Below are 19,906 nucleotides of genomic sequence, written 5' to 3' on the forward strand. Positions count from 1 at the left end.
ATATATATATATCGATTTTCAAAAAATGTTTACTTTTCTATACTTTATCTTGCATATGCACGTAGTGACATATGACTGCTAAAGTGGGAGCTAAATGTAGCATCATAAATTGTACACCCTTATTAGTGTGGTACAATTCCATGCTTGGTTTAGCACCTGCCTTGTTGTGTTCTCCATTCTATATTTCTAATCTCTTTTAAGTATTCATTTAATCAATTTAATTAAATCTAAATTCATATTTCATCACTTCACACATTATAAAGTTGGGCCCTTTACCCTAAGTGTGCCCCTTTTCATTTTATTCCTTCAATTAATCTTTAAATTTTAAACCCTAATTATTTCCTATTTCAACCTTTAATGCTCTATTTCACATATCAAAACATCTCGGAATCAGTTGTAACTTTGTGATTCGCTCTAATATCATCATATCTAACAGCCCTAAAAATTTGGTGAAAAGTTGGTCAGAATGGGTACACTTTGCACTTGGTCCCCAACATTTTTCCCAACATTTTGGGAGTAAAATTCTATGATATTATAATTCTTAACCCCAAAACATTGGCAAGAAATTCAAATCCTAGGTTGGCCTTAAGATGAAATTAAGATCTAGGGTTTCGTACATAAGAGCTCGCTTTCTTTATTTTAAGGCATCCAAAGGAATTATTATTAAAGAGGACACAAGGAGTCTTCTATGTAGTGAAAGAGGAGATCTTTAGAGTCTTCAACAATATTCAACAATACCTATCAAGCATTCATCAAGCATTCTTTCATCAATTCGGGGCTTTTGTAGATGTAAGAAAGTGATAGGAGATCACCGACTGAAGATTGGCTTGTACCTCTCCCTTGGGGTTTGACATGGTTTCATGTTGTTCCATTTTTTTTCATAAGATTCATTATATCAAATTTATCTACATTAATGCTTTAGATCACTTTGCATCATTGATTTAGAGCATTTACTTTGTCAATTACAAGCATTTAGGGTTTACTCTTTAGGGTTTGCACACAATATTTTACTATACAAATCGACTATTTGTTGAGGTGGAAATCACCGAAACAGGGGTTTGACTAAGGCAAAAACCTATATGGCCACCCCAAACCCTAGTTTCAGCTATAGGTGCAGATCTATGATCCGAGTGTCACTACAAGTTTCAAGATCGACAAAGCACATAGAGACTGTTCCTGGGGTAAGATATGGACAGAAACCCCTAGAAAAAGGGTGTGACACCCTGATCCTACCCATGCCAGGGGTGCAGAGCCTTGGTCCTCCCTAGTTTAAGCATAATTTGGCAGATCAATAGTTCAAAACTCTAAGATCCCAGTTTGTCAGATACAACTTCCAGTTTGCAGAATTAGGACAGGGGCGCAACACTCCAGTACCGAACATTTTGGCTCATATTTTTGGCATAGGTACACCTTTAAATTTGTCTTTCAATATTGACTTTATAGTAGTATATTAGTTGTTCTCAGTTCAGTATTCTCATATTAGGGTTACTTGTGTACACTTGCATTCTAGGTTAAGTTATTCAAATTTGCACTTTCCATCTCTCCTATCTCCCATTTGCAACAAGGGAATAGAAACCCGAAGAGGTAATCCTTGGCTCTCTCACTCACAATAAGTAGCCAAATTTTGTTACCTCCCTAGGCTCTTTTGTATTCCATGAGTGTGTATGCGAGAGTGGGATTAGGGTTTAATCACTTGGTCACACTTCCCCGCCCCCCCCCCCCCCACAAATATACAAATGTTTATATCTACTAATAAAATTAGTCACTTTTTCTTTAACACCTTGTTTACAATGCATCAAATCAATCAAAGTAATTTTAGGACCAATATTATTGTGAAATTGTTGAATAAAAGCATTAGCCAATTGTTAAAATTAAGTATTAAAATAAAGAGGCAAAGAACAATACCATTGCAAAGCTTTATCCCTAAGTATTGTAGTAAATAATTTAGCCAAAAGTATTTGGTCATGAGCAAAGTCAGTACACAAAGTTTGAAATTTTTTCACATGAGTGAAGGGATCATCTTTTCCATTATAAATCTCAAATTGAGGAACTTCCAAATGTTTAGGAGGGACAACACAAACAATGTCATTAGAAAATGGGCTCGCTACACCAAAGGTGGGAATAATATACTTAGATTGGTTCATGGAAGCTATGTGTTGTTGTAAAGAAGACATTGTTTGGGCTAGACTATTAATGGTAGCTTCAGTGGAGGAGTTAAATTTGGAAATGTTAGATTGAGGAGGTGTAACATTGTTAAAATAGAGGGGGTAATGTTGCTGTATGAAGGTGGTGGTTGAAAATAAGGAGGTGGCACACTATTGTAAGTCGGAATGGGAGAGGATTGGGTAACAAATGGAAAACTCATAATAGGAGGAATGAAAGCATTATGATCAGAGGAGTTGCCCCCTTAACGAACATGTGTAGGTATGACATTTTGAGTAGAAGTGGCCATGATATTGGATGTAAAGGTGGGAACACTAGTCATAGGAGTAGTCAAAGGAATGGATTACTTGCTTTGACTAGGAGGTTGTGTATAACCAAGAACTTCGGCATAACTCTGCATGGAAATGATATTAGTATCAACAACATGGGAAATACCATGCAAGACAACAACACCAAGTTTATCTCTTTGAAACATTTTTTTTAATCCTTGAATCAACGGGAGAGCCTCACTTTCTGGGTATTGTTGACTCATCTATTGTTAAAGATCATCAAATTGATTGTCAATCTTCACCAATTGGTCAACAAAAACCCTAGTTAGCAATTCATCTGCATCATGAGAATTATGTAAAGAATGAGGATAAACAGGATCGTGTGTAGGACTGGAAGTACCGCCAACATTCTCATGAAACAAAGTTTCCAAATTAGGTTTGATCCCCTTGGTAATTAAACCTTGGGAAGCCTTAATTCTACAACTTCTTCTCATGTGGATATTATAGGTTGGACTAATAGTAGTAAAACTCATGCACTAAGGGAGGGAAATTGGAAATTTGAAACCTTGCAAAATAATTGGATAATGCAAAATTGTAGGAAAATGATCTCAATTAAATAAGCAAATTGATTGAAAAGATACAAAACAATTGCAATAAATTTGAATTTAGAAATTAGAGTTTTATGGAAAGAACCACTTAATTTAAATTTAAAAATTATACAAAGGGGAATTAAATTTAAAATTATGGCCTTGTAAAAAGATCCTCCTAATTTAAAAGTTAAAATTTGAGAATAGTTAATTTAAAATAAAAAATTAGGGCTCTTTCAATTAACCATTTGATTTTAAAAATTAAATTTGAACTTGTCCAAAATAAATTTAAAATTAGGGTCTTGTAAAAAGAACCTCTTAATTTAAAATTAGATTTAAGGTTGAAGTTTTTAAAATTGAAATGATTAATAAAAAATTGGAAAATGCACAAGATTAATCTAAATTTAAAAATTAGGGTTCTTTTAACTAACCACTTAATTTAAAAAATTAAATTTTAAATTACATTCAAGTTTGTAATTTTGAATTTGAATTGACACCAAATCTACAATATTTAATTTAAAATTTAAACAACCCACAATTTTAAATTTAAAAAGATAGGGAGAGACTTGAAAAAGAATGAAAATTTTGGATACGGAGATGGCATTCGTACGGGGGCTTGTAGGTAGTTGAGATAGGGTTTCACAGCTCTAGCTCGTGCAAGGCACAGGTGTAGGTTTGTGCGGGGGCAGGGAAGTGCAGGGTGTCGGGGGCTAGCAGTGGTGGATGGTGCTGACTAGGGCTTGACGGTGGGAGAGAGTATGGTCGCCAGGAGGGGTGGAGGCTGTGCAATGGTGGGGTTCTAGACTGCTGCGGCCCAGGGCAATCTCGTGTGATAGGGATCTCCAACGGGCCCCTCTCTTTAGTGGTGCATGGGAGGGTAGGTGCCTAGGGTGCTGAGCCTCTATGAGTGGCCCTTTGGGGTGTGGGTCATTCGTCCTCTTGTTTTATTTTTTATTTTCATTTTTGCGCCCCGATGGCAAGTTTTCGTGGTGAGGCCTCGCAGGTTGCTCTAGCCATGGATTTCTGTGTTGCGGTGGGCTCAAAACCCCCACATCAGAGTATGAAGACTTTCAACAATAATATTTTCTCATCTGATTTGGGGTTTAGGTGTGCTGGCAGCTCTCACATTGGGAAGATTAATGGTTGCCTGGAGAGATGCAGTGAGAAGCCAAAGCTGGTTATTCCTCCAGAGATGATAGTTCAAGACATTGAATATTTTTCAAATCACTTGCTATACTACAAGTTTTTGGGGATGAGGGTTTCCGTGCAGTTTTTGGAAAAGTGTGTGCAGAGGACTTGGGCACCAAAAGGGGAAATGGAGATTATGCTACTGGAAAATAACTATTTCATGGTTTCTTTCAACTACATGGAGGATCTCAATAGGGTCTTTGAAGGAGGCCCGTATTTTTTCAACCAGGTGGGATTATTCATCAAGCCTTGGCATGTGGGGTTTAGTCCTTCAGAGGAGCTCCCAAATAGGATTCTAGTGTGGGTTCCGTTACCACATTTTCTAATGGAATACTTTTGCGAGGATGTGCTAAGGATGCTTGCTACTCTACTTGGAAGGCTAGTGGGATCCTCAACACAAACCCTAGGGAGAAAGGTAATGACCTTTGCATGTATCTATGTTGAAATTGATCTTAGTAAACCTTTGCCAGATGATATAGATATGTGCATAAACTCTTATTCTTGGGTTCAACAGTTAGATTATGAGACTTTACCATTTCGTTGTCGGCTATGTCATGAGTATGGTCATTTACAGCGCAAATGCCCTAGATAAAAATTGGTGGTGCGACAACCTCAGTAGTCTGACCTGAACTTAGTTAGGACTAAGAAAGGGAAAGCTGCCATGTCAGTTGAGGTTGAGGGTGTTGATGGTTTTATCTCAATTAAGATAAAGAACAAGAACAAAGGACAAAAGAGGCCCTTACAGGAGAGATAGGAAGAGGATACCTTTAATAGATTTGACGTCTTCGATGACCTTAGCCATCAGGAAGTCAACCCGGGGTTAACCCCTCTGGATCAAGGTGCATCAAGAGGAGTTCTAGAAAGTTTAATTAAGGACTCTACCCAGGCCCTGCTACTGGTTGGAAGCCAGCAAATGGAGATGGACCAGCCAGTAGGGGTATAGTTGGGGTTGGATCTTGGCTCTAAGGTGAATTTGGTTGAGGGGGAGGGCTCTCAGATAGCATTGAAATTGGAACTGGTTGGGGTTAAAAGTAATAAGTCCTCCTCTCACCTGGGTCTTGACTATAAAGATATTAAGAAAAGTGCTTTAGAGAAGAGCTCAAAGGTTGGCAGAAGGAAGGATATGGATAAGATCAAATTGATGGGGGAGAATTTGGTTGATTCAGGTTCGGTAAAGACTTTAGATTCGCACTTTTCAATCCTCCAAAATGATCGTGCTTTCATGGAAGGTAAGGGGCTTGAACAGTGGCCCTAGACAAAAAGCTGTTTGGGATTTGATTAGGAATCATTCACCTGATGTCCTATTCTTGCAAGAAACTAAAATTTCAGTGAAGAGTAAGCTGTCTTTGGAACACTTTAAGGTTCTGCCCTATCTGGTGGGTTGCCTCTACATCCTCATTATCCGGGGTGATATCTAGTCTTGAGACTGGGGAATTCATCCTGTTTTTGAACATCTATGCTCCCACTAATCTTTAGGGCAAGAAAAACTTATAGTCTCATGTTTCTTGTATTTGAAGGCTGGCCCCTTTTCATCCTTGGATTATGGAAAGAGACTTCAATGCCATCCTGGAGTTGAGTGAAAAGAAGGGGTGTTATGCGGTTGGAACCTTCTTCTTTCCTTTTTCAGGATAGTATATCCTTATTGCAGCTAGTTGACATTAAGCCTAGCAATGGTTTGTTCACTTCAAACAATAGGAGGGTGGCAGAGCATTGGATTGCAAAGAGGCTGGATCATTTTTTCATGTCTAGTTTTTGGATTGGTGGGGGGTTGTCCACAAGTTTTGAGATTCTTGAGTGGAGAGGGTCAGATCACTAGGCCATCAAGCTGGTGTCTTCTTTGGCTTGGGTTGCCCACTCACCTTCATTCAAATTCCAACTTATGTGGCTTCGGGACCTTACTTTGCAAGTTCTAGTTGCAGAGTAGTGGAGGAAAGGGAGGTCGGCCTTTGGCACTACCATGTACTCTTTTTCCAAGTAGCTACAATTTGTCAAGCTTCAGCTTAAGCAGTGGAACTGACAGAGTTTCGGGAACATTTTTCATGAGAAGAAAGCTGCTCAAGAGGTGTTGAATGGGATCACTAGGGTAATCAGAGAGCATGGTTTGTCTGAGGACTTGCTTAGGGAGGAAGTCAGGGCTATCAAGGTGGTTGAGGAATGGGAGCTTAGGAAAGAAATATACTGGAAGTAGAGAGCTTGTATTGATTGGCTGAAGGAGGGGGACAAGAACACTACCTTCTTCTTCAACTTAGTGAAAGCACAGAGACATGGAAACTCCATCCCTATTCTGGTCAATGATAGAGGTGAGCAGTGCTTATCCTTGCAGGAGATATCTAGGGAGTCACTTCAGTTTTTCTAGTCCCTCTTCAGGGAGGACTCTTAGGGGGAGATGGTGGAGGAGAATCTAGTTCTAGCTTGCATTCCTACTCTTGTCATGGGGGAGATGAATGAGGAGCTTTTGTGTCCTATTTTGTTGGAAGAACTCGAGAGGATTGTCTTTAACATGAGGAAAGGAAAAGCTCCTGGACCGGATGGGTTCCCGGTTGAATTCTTTTAAGAGTTCTGGCATATTATCAAGATGTATTTATTGGAAGTTGTCTAGGAGTCCCAGAGGAATAAGAAGATGCTTTTGGCATTGAATGCGAATTTCATTGCTCTAATCCCCAAGTGTGATGGGGTTGACCGGTTAGGCCAGTTCCACCCTATCTCTCTCTGCAATGTGATTTATAGGATCATCTCTAAGCTGATAGTAGATAGATTGAAGAAGTGTCTGGGGAAGGTTATTTCTGAGGAGTATAGTGGGTTTATGGAAGGGCGCCAAATTCTGGATGGTGTGGTCATTGCTATGGAGACCATTCACTCTATGGCAATCTCCAAGGAAAAAGCTATGTTTATCAAGTTGGATATGGCTAAGGCGCATGATAGAGTTCGGTGGTCCTTCCTTCAGAAGATCGTTAGGGCTTTTGGTTTTGCTGGTGAGTGAATCCAGTGGGTTATGAGTTGTGTTACATCCACTTCTTTCTTTGTGCTTATAAATGGAGACCATACTGAGCTGTTTGGTGCTTCTAGGGGTCTTCGCCAAGGGGACCCGCTCTCCCCTTATTTATTCATTCTTCTAGCTGAGGGTCTGGGGAGGCTGATTAAGAATAATGTGGGGTTGGGTATTATTCATGGTTGGAGATGGGGTAATGACTTGCAGCCACAGTCTCATTTACAGTTTGTGGATGACACGACCCTTATGGAGCTAGCTAGGATTAGAGAAGCTTCTAATCGGTGTAAGGTCCTGGATGTTTATCTTGTGGCCTCAGGCCAGTTGATCAATGAGGATAAATATTCTATCCTCTTTTTCAACACTCCTAAACCTATTCAAAGGAGGATTGCTCTTATCTTGAGATTCCAAGTTGTCTCCCTGCCCTTGATTTATTTGGGTGTTCCTATTTCTCCTGGCAGCCCTCCTAGAGAGTCGTGATAGGTTATCTTGGACAAATTTCACTCGAAGGTTGATCACTGGACTCATAGATGGCTATCCTTTTCTTGGAGGGTTCAACTGATTCATTCAGTGGTTCAGGCTCTTTCGATCTATCGGTGTATGCTTTAGGTGGCTCCTAAGTGGTTCTTGAAGGGTTTGGATTCTCTGGCTAAGCAATTCTTATGGGTAGGTAATCTTTCCTCTACCAAATGGAGTCTTGTTAATTGGGATCTAGTGTGTAGCCTGAAGCAGTCAAGGGGGCTTGGTTTAAGACAGTCTATTCTTTTTGGGGAAGCTTTTGCAGCTAAATTATACTGGAGGTGGTGTGTTGAGTAGGATCGAGGCTGGGCTAGGATTTTGACCAACAAATATATGCAGAGGATCCCAATGGAGGAAATCCCTAGATATTCGCTTGAGGGAAAGGGCTCATTGATCTGGTATACTCTCAAGAAGGGAGCTTCTCTCATTAAGGCTTGACTTTTTTGGATTTGTAGAAGGGGGGAAGAGGTCCTTTTCTAAAATGACTCTTGGGATGGATACCGTCCCATCCTTGATCAGTTTCCTAACCTTGTCAATTTGTGTCAGAGGTTTTTGGAGGTGGGATGGTCAATGGTGAGTGACTTCAAGGCTATTTATAGATGTGGTTGGTTGGATTTGGAGTAGTGGAAGGCTCCTAATGAGTGGCTAGTTGTTGGGATGGAGGAAGAGCATGCTGAGTTGCATGGCATTTTGGCAAGTAGACACTATAGATCCCTCAAGGGTAGGGATGGGCTTGCTTGGTCTCCAAATCCTAAGGGTTTTTTTCTGTGGCTAGTGCATACTGGAAATTGTTGAACCAAAAACTTGAGGGAAGAGAGGTGAACTGGTGGAAACAAGTGTGGAATAATGCTTCTTGGTCGAAGTGTAACTGCTTTTCTTGGACTTTGGCTTTGAATAGATGTCTAACTTGAGACAATATCAGCAATCAAGGATTCTTGGGGCTTTCTATCTATGTTTTGTGTGGTAACAGGGAGGAAGACTCCTCATACCTATTCTTCAGATGCCCCTTCTCTATGCTCATTTGGCACTATTGGTGTGGGGTGTGGAAGTATCCTTATGTCCATGCGGATTCTTTAGTGGAGTTCTGGAGTAGTTTGGCTAGACCTCCTTCCTCCATACTATCTGGTATATTAGGCCCATCTTCATTCTGTGGCAGATCTGGCTCGAAAGAAATAGGAGGATCTTTCGTGAGGTCATATTATTTTTTCAACAAGTTTGGAATAGGATCATTGCTATGATCCGGGAGATAGTGGAAGCTAAATGTTAGGTGAATTTTTTGCTGGGTAGAGATGAGGCAGATACTGTGAGTAGGCTTGGCCTGTAGGAGTTGTCTCTGACTTCTGCTTGTGTTAGGAGAGGTAGACGGGCTATGAAGAAGGTGCATAGGGTGGGAAGGTGGATACCCCCTCAGGATGAGTTTATCAAGATTAACACTGATGGCTCATCTAGGGGTAACCTAGGCCCCGCTGGAATAGTAGGGGGGGTTTGTTTTCCTCTTTTCGGTGCATAAAGGATGGCAGTCTAATAATTTTATGGAGGGATTTGCGATTCTCTATGCACTAGACCTGGCTTGCATGTTGGGTCAAAGGAAGGTGATTTGTGGATCGGATTCATAAATTGTTGTTAACTTGTTGACTAAGTAGAATGTGAGTGGGATTCAGTGGCAGTTGGTAGGGATTGTCCAGTAGATTCTCCAAATCAGCTCTTTATAGGAGCAGGTGTCTTACATCCACATCCCTTGAGAATGGAATAGAGCACCTGATTGTTTGGCCAAGTGGGCCTCAGAACATGGTAATGATTGGAAAGTTGAAGGTTGGGAGCATCTCTCCGAGGATTACTGTCAGGACTTGTAGAAGATTTTCACTGAGGACATAGAGGGTTTTGAAGTTGAATGATTTGAGGCTAGGTTGGTGGTTTTTTTTCTCTGGGGCCTCGAGGCTCCGGATCTCTTTGTAATTCTTGTGTTTGATTTTCAATAAAGTTTTTATCCTTTTTATTCAAAATTTTAAATATAAAAATTTAGGGTTTTTTAAATAAACCACTTCATTATAAAATTTAATTTGAAAATTTGAGCTAAACTTGTAGATGCAATTTTTAATTGAGAATTAAGGAAGATAGAGAAATATGAAAATGATTAATTTAAATTTAACCAATCACAAGTTCAATTTCAAGATTAAAAATTAGGGTTTTAATGAATTTAACCACTAAATTTTCAAAATTTGCATGGAAATGAAACTTGTAAACGAAAATTTGACTTTTAAATTGCATAAATATTTAGATTTGAAAATAAAAATCAGAACTAAGCATAGGACATGTCAGTTTCACCAAAATGTAAACTGGAAAAATATTTGGTTCTAGGGTTTTCACCCAAGGAATGAAAACCACTAGACTTATTTTTCACTTAGGTACTTTACATCCAAAAGAGGAAAGAGAATTCACTAGATCTAGTAATAAATTACATAAAGGCTGGATGCTAAGTGAATTTGGGTTGATGATGTTTCCTCTTTTGTAAGTTGAAATGCTGAAATTAGGTAAACTGCTGAAAAATGAAGGTAAAAGCATCAAAATGGTAAGCTAATGATGTTGGATTTAGACGGGCACCTAGAGTTAAGCAATGTAAGCTGAGTGCAACCTACTCCCTGAAAATACTCAGAAAATGTCAGGATTGTGGCGCATTGCAGCTTTGTACCTGCTTCCTGCACATAGAAAGAAAGAGAAATGTGTTCGGAATAGGGGTTTGCCTTAGGTGAAACCCTGGTTTTGGAATTAACCATAAAATTAAAATAATAATTGAAATGACTAAAAGGATACGATCTCCTTTTGACAGAGATGTTGAATTACGATTAACAATTGAACTATGATACCTCCTTGTGAATTTTGTCTTGCCTCTACATGGAATTAGGGTTTATGTAGTCTTCAACAAGATAGGATGAATAATATATCATTCAATGCTTAAAATTTGACTTTACTATTGCTCCAAAGGTAAAAGAAGACCAATTGTTTCTCAATTGCTTGAATGCTTGATCTGATGTGTGTTGATTGATGCTTCTGTATTCATGTCATGCTCAGATGAGAGGGGAAATCCTCTTTATATACTTGCCCATTGGAAAAATTGGATAATTTTCCAACATGAGCCAACACAGATAGGGAAATCTCACTCAAAATTAAAATAGGATGAAGGGGTCAAATGGGGCCCAATTTAGGGAGGACTATGGCATGGTCTACCCTATTTTGGGTAGGCATAAGGTGAAATTTGAGGTGCAATTTAAGCTAAATGACTTTTGTGATGTGCATGAGCATAATCAGGTCTTCAATTGGGCCAAGGGGCGCAAACAATGTGATGAAGACCCGAATGCTGTCAAAATTGCAAAGGGTGTAGTTTTAGGTCACTAAAAAGGTGTTTAATTTAGCAGTTTGCTAATAGGTTGATGCCATTTACCAAAGTCTAAGACAATCTCAAGTTCCACATAAATTTTAACAATATCTGCTGATTTGTCATTAAGAAAATCATCATAAATCTCTAGAAGAGAACCTAAAGAGTCTCCAATTTTAATTAGAGCATCCACACTCTAGCATTCTATTGGGAGACCCACAAGACTCTAGCAAACCGAAATTTTTTGAAAATAATATTTAGAAGGGTTAAAATTGGGGGACCAATTTATTCTATAGAAACTAATGGCTTTGAAGAAAATAGGAGAACAATACACGAGTTCAAATTTTAAGATTGAATAAATACATTCAATAAGGTAGAAAGAGTTTTGAAGAGGGTGAATACATAACTTACCCGGAAAAAATGGATCTCCATAGTTCCATGATGTCTTTCTCAGAGCCACCCATCCCACCCCATTTAATGAAAAAAGCATTCTACTTCAGCCCATTTGCATTTTTTTCAATAAGTTCTGAAGCCATGCAAAGAGTTTGCATCCTACGCTTTTCCTGTTTATCTGGCTCTAAAACTGGAGGAAGGAGGTTTGGAGAAGACTGTGCTTACCCTTTTGTCTCTGGTAAGATTCCACTCCCAGACCTTTTGTTGACGGACGAATTTCTTCCTAGCTGGAAAAGATGGTTTCGATTTCTGTTCAATGTGTGGTTTATACGTCTTCATTTTATTATTTGTACAACTATCCTTTAGACATTTGAATTGGCTGCTTTATGATTATCTCCATTCCGAACAGGGATATTGTTTGGACCAATAATAAATGAGGGAACCAAGAGGGAAGTTGTCAAGCAAGCTTTTGCTTTCTCATTTGTGAGAGGAGGGAAGGTTCCTTTGAATGTCTGGCACCTTTGAAGAGGACCCATGCTCTCCCAAGTCTTTCTATAGAAAGCATGGTTGGAATGAGGAGATGATGAAGAGAAATGTTTGAAGGAGTTTAGATTGTGGATATTTTGAGAATTGCTCAGAGAGTGCCAACATTTAATGGAGGAATTCAACAGACGAGGGTGTCAGTAGCCAAAACAAGAGCGTTGCAGAGCCATAGAGGGGTATATGCAATTTAACATACCTAAAACCATTTACACTAATCTTATACTTTAAATTCATTTTATTACTTCTTTCATAAATATTTATCAATCTTTAATATTTAATCTATTAGAAAGTTTTATATCTAACAAATATCATTTTCTATAATTTCAATTGAATGTACAAGTCTAAAAGTCAAAGATTATGATGTATCTATTTTACCCAAATTATCTATGATACAATCTCTTACAAATTATTGAAAAATAAGATCCAATCTAATTAAATGATTAAATTATTTTTCCACACATAAATTTCTAATATTTATTTATGAAACTTGTAAAAGAATTATCTGCCATCTTATTCCAAGAGTCTTCTCCGTATACTTTGTCCCTTGAATAATAATTCCCAACTTCCCTTATATTAAATTAGACTTTCTCCATAATAAATTAATTCAAAATTAATTAGCTAAAACTATTTAAAAGGAAAACTATTATTCTAAATTATTGTTTCGGGCATAAACTACACATTGGGCATTATCAGAAGCTTTGCAGATACCGTCCCAGAAATTCATGATTAGCCTTTCCATTGCTACTAACGAGCGATTAAAACTGAGTATTTTGGAGTTTAGATAATCCGGAGACTCCAAAATAAATAAATATGGGTTTTACATTGCTACTAACGAGCGACTAAAATGGCTTACTTTGGAGTTTGATAATCCAACGATTACTTTGGTTGTTTAGATAATCCGCAGATTCCAAAATGAATAAATTGGGTTATGTTAGTAGCAATTAAAACTCTTGCGAATGTGAAGTTTTGATAATTCAAATATCATTTTGGAGTTTACATAATCCATTACAGATATCAAGCTTCAATTAACACTCTTGGAATGTGAAGTTTGGATAATTCAAATATTAGTTTGGAGTTTGCATAATCCATTACAGATTCCGAATTGGAGATATCACGCTTCAACTATAAATAGTAGCATCGTTAAACCTTTTTCTCACAGATTCAGAATAGATGGCGAAGAAATACGTGCTCGTGCTCTTGTTATTGCTCATGGCTTCTTCTGCTTTTGCTTCTGGTAAGATGCATGCATTCTTATTCAATATTTATTTTCTGAAATACTTATATAATAAATTTACTAATTTGGAATTCTCTGGTCATTATAAGAGTCCATGGTATATGAATACTATGGGTACTGCGGATTTTGGAGCGGATATTATAAAGGGGTATGCGATATTTTTACCAGTGGTTGTAACGATACCTGCAAAGGCTCTGATCATGCTTCCGGTGGAGCTTGCGTTTATTTAGCTTGTATCTGTTTCAATCCCTGTTAGAATTGCCTTATAATAATCACTCTTATAATCGCTGTGATGGGAGAATAAAACTACTCTACTCTACTCTTCTTATCAGTATAAGTAATATATAAACTAGGGTTTGGGCTTGTATATGTTATAAAAACTATTACAATAGCAAGCTCCGAATGCCCGTCTATCTGTTATAAAGCTCTTCTTACGGGCCTGATAAATAATAAATAGTTATATAAATTTATGTCAAACAAAATAGTTTGATCGTTCACACTTATTCTCTTCTCTAGTTCACTATCCATGATGAATCATAGATCATGATTGGAAACTTTGATAACAAAAAAGCACACACATTTCAGAAGCTCGCATTCACTATACAATTATAGAGTGTGGAAACTTAATGTCTATTATATTTTTTTTTATCGTTTTTATTTATGTTTATTAAAATATATGTTTAATATTATTTTTGTATTAATTATTTAGTGTAATAAAATATTATTTATATTTAGTTATTTTAATTATATTTATTTATATATATATTTGATTTATTTAACATTTGTATTTATGTTTTTAAAAATATATATTTAATAATATTATTGTATTTAGTGATTTAATTTAATAAAGAAAAATGTTTATTGTCATTTGTTTTTTCAAAAGGTTGAGATTTATGAGAGATTGATATTAAAAATAAATAAATTAAGTGTGATATTAAATTTAAAATTCAATGATACAAATATGTTATGGGAGATATATATTATTTTAAATTCTTGGAGGTTTATGGTTGGATTTTATAAATGTCTCTAAATATACAAACTAAAATGTCTTTTGCTTTGGTTTAGATATGTACACGCCTAATCATATCATTGCAAGAATCAACTAGAAAAAAGAAAAATTCAGGGAATTCCATCTTTTATCTTCTAACATTTACACCTCAATATGCATTGACATTATTTAGAAATACATCAATACAAAATTTACTAAATTGTGAGGCTTGTGTTGTCCTCATTTAGATCCCTACTTGATGAGTAAATGTCTCAATTTTTTTCTTTAGGTTCATATCCATGTCTAGTAAATTGAACTAGTGTAAATGTTGAGACATGGACCAGCTAGGACTCGAACCTAGGACCTTTCATATGCTGCTGGAGTGCTCTACCATTGAGCTACTGGCCCCTCTTGGACCAGTCCATCATCGGTCCGAGTGTGGCTTATTTCCTACAACAACACCCCCCCTTAAGCCACACCTCTTGTGTGCTTGGGGCTCCTAGCCTGGACCTGGCTTTGATACCATGTTGAGACATGGACCAGCTAGGACTTGAACCTAGGACCTTCCATATGTTGTTGGAGTGCTCTACCACTGAGCTACTGGCCCCTCTTAGACCAATCCATCATCGGTCCGGGTGTGGCTTATTTTGAACACCAAAAGTAAATAATCCATCTACAAGAAGCAAGTAGCGAAAATTGATGCTTAGAATTTAGTTCCCTTGATTTTCTAATATATAAACTTTAATATAAATTAATAATGTTTAATAGGGAATTTGCCAACTTGTGGTGGTTCTGTTCTCCTTAATTACACCCTTAATCATACCAATTCCATGACTTAAGAGTAATGATTAAAGGTCCATGATGATAATGTTATGATAAAATGATATTACATTCCTCTCAATGAAAGTGGTCTTTTGATAAATCTCCTAATGATATTTCATATTTTTAAATGGTTGAGTGAATGTATTTAATTAAAATGTAGCATGTAAGTCAACATAAACATGTACTATAAGAAATAAAATGTTGAAAATGAGTGGGAGCGGGAGACCAGGGTGTGCTCAAGCGAGAGAAGGTTGTAACGAATCAGGATCGTAGACTAATGCAGATCAAAAGACTAGAGGTTTAGATGGAGGACAAAATGATGTTGATACTAAGGATGGGGACCCAGAAATTTGATGCATGTTTAAAAATCTTCGTGGGGACCCAAGTGGTCAACCTTCAGTGCCTTACAGATTTGACCTTCTTCTTGGGAGGGACCGAAGGGTCCAAATGGAGTCTAGGTTAACCCTACTCTAGATCCCAAGATGATTGATCTAGATGAGAAGGATTTCCATAATCTTGAGGGTCCTCTAGAAGATAACGAGATTGCTGGAGATTTAATTAATAAGCCTAAGCAGTGGTCTTCTCTTTTTGGGATTGTATACGGTGAAAATATGATGATCAAAACCTATTGTAAAACCATAAAGATTCAACCATAAACAATCTAAGTCCTATAATGAAACATCCAACATAAACCAATAGAGATACATAATATCATGCAAATCATCAAATAAACAATATTACCATTCACAAGTCAAGTGGGGTTTCAGTCTCCATTGTTTCCTATCTCCATTGATCTTTTTAAATATTTTTGCTATCAAATTTTATGTGTGAAGAAGAGCTCAACAAAGAATGGATTGTGGTTGATAGCTTGATTGCAAGAAGGCTTGATTGCATAAGATCAATTAGACACATTGGTTAGGGTTGATAATGAAGGAAGTATCCTCTTATATAGAAGACACTTTAGGAAATGGAGGGATAAGATTAAAAGATGAAAAGGATAAATGGTCTGCTAGGACAAAAGGATAGGTAGAAGAAATAATAAAATAATGAAAGGGTAGGTGGTGTAGGCATTAAGAGATGAATGGCATGTGTCATGGGTAGAAAAGGCTAATGAATTAATTAAATAAATAAAGATTTATTTAATTAATAGAAGAAATGGGATCAATTAAATAAATATAAGTATTTATTTAATTTTGGGAGAAAGATTATTTAAATAAATAAAGATATTTATTTAAATTAGAAAAGTAATAGAAGAGGCTAAATGACTTAATTAAATAAATAAAGATTTATTGAATTAATAGAAGAATCGGGATAAAATAATTAAATAAGTAAAAATATTTATTTAATTAAAGAGGACAATTTTAGGTGTTTACAAGGATCAAACCTTCAAGAAAATCATCTTTACCTCCGGTTGGTAACACTTTTGATCCTAGTTCAAGAAGGTTTAGTATCACTATTATGGATCCTATAATTGACCTCAATATATTTCTTATGGCTCTGTCTCTGGTGGGAAAATTTATAGGTCCTAGACCCAATATTAAGAATGTTAGGGATTTTGCCAAAAGAAGTGAAAGTTGAGGGGCCAGGTCAACAGTTCTGCAATATCGAAGGGCTTTTTTGACTTTTCCTTCTTGTGTGAAGAATATCTCTCTATAGTCTTAGTGGGTGGACCTTGGGTGATTGGGAAGTCATCCTTGGCTCTTAAGGAAAAAAATCTCCAATCTAGACCTTTTAGACTCTATCCTTGAAGTTGTCCCAGTTTGGGTTCAACTCCCAGGCCTTCCATTGGAATACTAGAAAAAATATGTTTTCCATGAGATAGAAAGTTCCTTTGGGGAGATTTTATCTATTGATACAATGACAACTGCTCGTAAGTGACAAGTTTTTGCCAGAATTTGCATTGGAGTGGTCCAGTCATTTGACCTCCCCTCCTCCATTGACATTGATTCTAAACTTGGGAAATGGGTTCAACCCATAGATTTTGAATCTCTACCCTTCGTGTGTTTCTACTTTGGGGGGGGGGGAGAGGGTCTAGATTGTAAGTAAAAAGGAGTAGGCTCAAGAAGAGGACATTGACAAAGAAAAGCGCTCCTCTCATCCTCAGGATCTAGAAAAGAGAGGAGCTTTGACTGGTGGACAAAAAATGGCAGGCCAGGAAGTTGAGGATCCTATTCATCAAAATTCTATGGACATTAATATGGAAGTTGTGTCTCAAGAAGGAAAGAAAATGGACAATGAGGCTTTTGCTCTCGATATCAAATTTTTTGTTGAGCTAAGAAATGACACAAGGGAAATAAATGGGTCTAATGACATGTCAGTTGTCTCAGCGATTTGGACTAATGTGACACAAACTCCTAAGATGGTTAGGTCCACTTTTCCTTTTTCTCCCATTCAAAATTTTCTCAGGAGAGCGTAGACCATACCACTTCTAGAAGCAAAGATTCTAGGGAAGAGAAACCAAATTCTCTTGCTATCATAAACCACAATATAGAACAAGTGGGCTCAAATAGGAAGTTGATCCAAAAGAATATTGAGGTAAGAAGGCTAGATTTTGGTAAAGAAAATCATAGTTTAGACGATTCTAATATGGATGGAGAGAGGCCTTTTATTATAGTGGAGAAGAAAAAAGGAAAGAAATCAAGTGTGATATCTGGGGTTTCCACCAGCAATAGAGAAATGACAAATTGTGGAGCTAGAAAGAGTACAATAGGTAGGAAATCAACTAAATGTATAGGGACCAAAAAAGCATTCAAAATATTGCTGATGCAACCCAGAGAACCATCACAAAAATTTTCTCCCTTGGTAAGAAATGAAGAACATGTTATGGAACTTAAGAGAGCTTAATAGCTCTTATAAACAAGATATTTGGCATAATTTTTTTAGGGACCACAAACCTAATATTATGTTAGTTCAAGAAACTAAAATGGCAAAGGAAAGAGTGGAAAAAATTAAACCTTTTAAACATTATGGAGTTTTTGGTGTTAGCTCAGAACACACTTCAGGTGGCATAGTTACCTTCTCGAACTGTATCTACATCCCAGATGATCTAGTTTACGAGGAATATAATCATGTGGATTAAAAATTCACTCACATCAGAGATGATTTCTCTTGGATTTTGTCAAATGCACCTTCTCGAACTGTAACTACATCCTAGGTAATCCAATGCTTTATCAAAGTCCAAACCATAAGTAGTAAATCATACATGTATATCTCCATGCAATCATTTGAAATATATGAGAATATGCTAATGACAACTCTTTGGAAAGTAGTTGGAGCATTGCATAACCCAAAGGGAATAATAGTGTAATCATTGTCCTCCAAGGGCAGATAAATTTCATGTTTTTTTGATCTTCTAGAGCTATTTTAATTTGATTGTAATCACTGAATCCATTCAAGAACGAAAATTACTACTTTCATACCAAGAAATCTAACACTTGATCTACAAAGAATAATGGAAAATGATCCTTCTTGGTTGCTTGGTTAAGTTCCCTGTAATCCACACAAAGTCATCATTTACCTCCTTTCTTAGGAACTATAACTAGAGGTGACAACCATAGACTATCTGATATAGGGTAGATAAACCCAACATTTAACAATTTTTGCAATTCCTCCTTAACTATTTCTCTTAAGGTGGGATTAATCCTCCTTTGTGACTATCTAACTGGTTTTCATTCTTCTTTGATGTATATCCTATGGGTACACACTTTAGGATCTAACCCACTCATATATCTATAGTCCCATGCAAAATCCTTCTTATGATGTTGAAGTAGATCAACCAAGGATACCTTTTGTGACTCTAGGAGCTAATTATTAATTTTTAAATACTTTCTTGGGAAAACTTCTACGACTAAAACTAACATAATGGAAGTAAGTGGATCAATCAAATAGCCCAACTCTAATGAAAACTTATTATTGATAACCTAGGACCAGAAATATCGATAGATGGGACCGTCGGTAATCTATTGCAAGAACAAATTGAAAGAAAGAAACATAGCTAGGCTTAACAGAAAAATGCTAATAAGAGCCCATGTACGGCGAACACTCTTAGTTGCTCCTGGAAAAAATAAGGAACCTAATCCGATTGGTACAGAAGTTGAAAGCAGAAGGAAAGGCACGATCCAAGCATATTTGTATATAAATTCCATAGGAAGACTAAATGATTATTCTAAATATTTTTATATTCCACATGCATGGTTTCCAATCCACTAGATCCTTAAGAGAACAAAATAAAAATGATAGATCATGAATAAAAAAGAACGATAGAATATGGGATGGAAGGGATGGAGTCCTATCGATTTCATATTGATTGTGACCTTTTTTCATCTTTTTTCTGCAAATACCAGATTGGAACCGATCAATACTGATACTAATCAAATATTTGTAAGATGAGCAAGAAGGAACTCTTTTTCAGTCTAGGTACTGCGCTATTAGTCATGTACACACACATTTTTATTTTATTCAATTTTCTATTGTAGATGAATAGTAGTATTAAGAATAAATTTCTTTGGAGTCCATAAGTCGACCCCATAAATCTTAGAGTTAATATTCGCCTGTAAGAAACTTATTGGGTAGTACTGATATAGAATAAAAGAGGTATTTGTATTATCATATTATATATATATATATATATATATATATATATATATAAAATATATATGTGTAATGAGTCAATACAGATTTATTCCTAGGACCTCAATATTTAGAATCCAAATTTGCCATAGATTCTTCACAAGGAGCCATATAAGAAGAAACTTTCATATCCAGTTTTGAAATATAGATGGGATTCAAATAGTATTATACAACCATCGACTAGAACCCAAAAAGAATGAAATTTCATCACC

The sequence above is a fragment of the Cryptomeria japonica genome, chromosome 9 (assembly GCF_030272615.1).
Source record: "Cryptomeria japonica chromosome 9, Sugi_1.0, whole genome shotgun sequence".
Taxonomy (NCBI): Eukaryota; Viridiplantae; Streptophyta; class Pinopsida; order Cupressales; family Cupressaceae; genus Cryptomeria; species Cryptomeria japonica.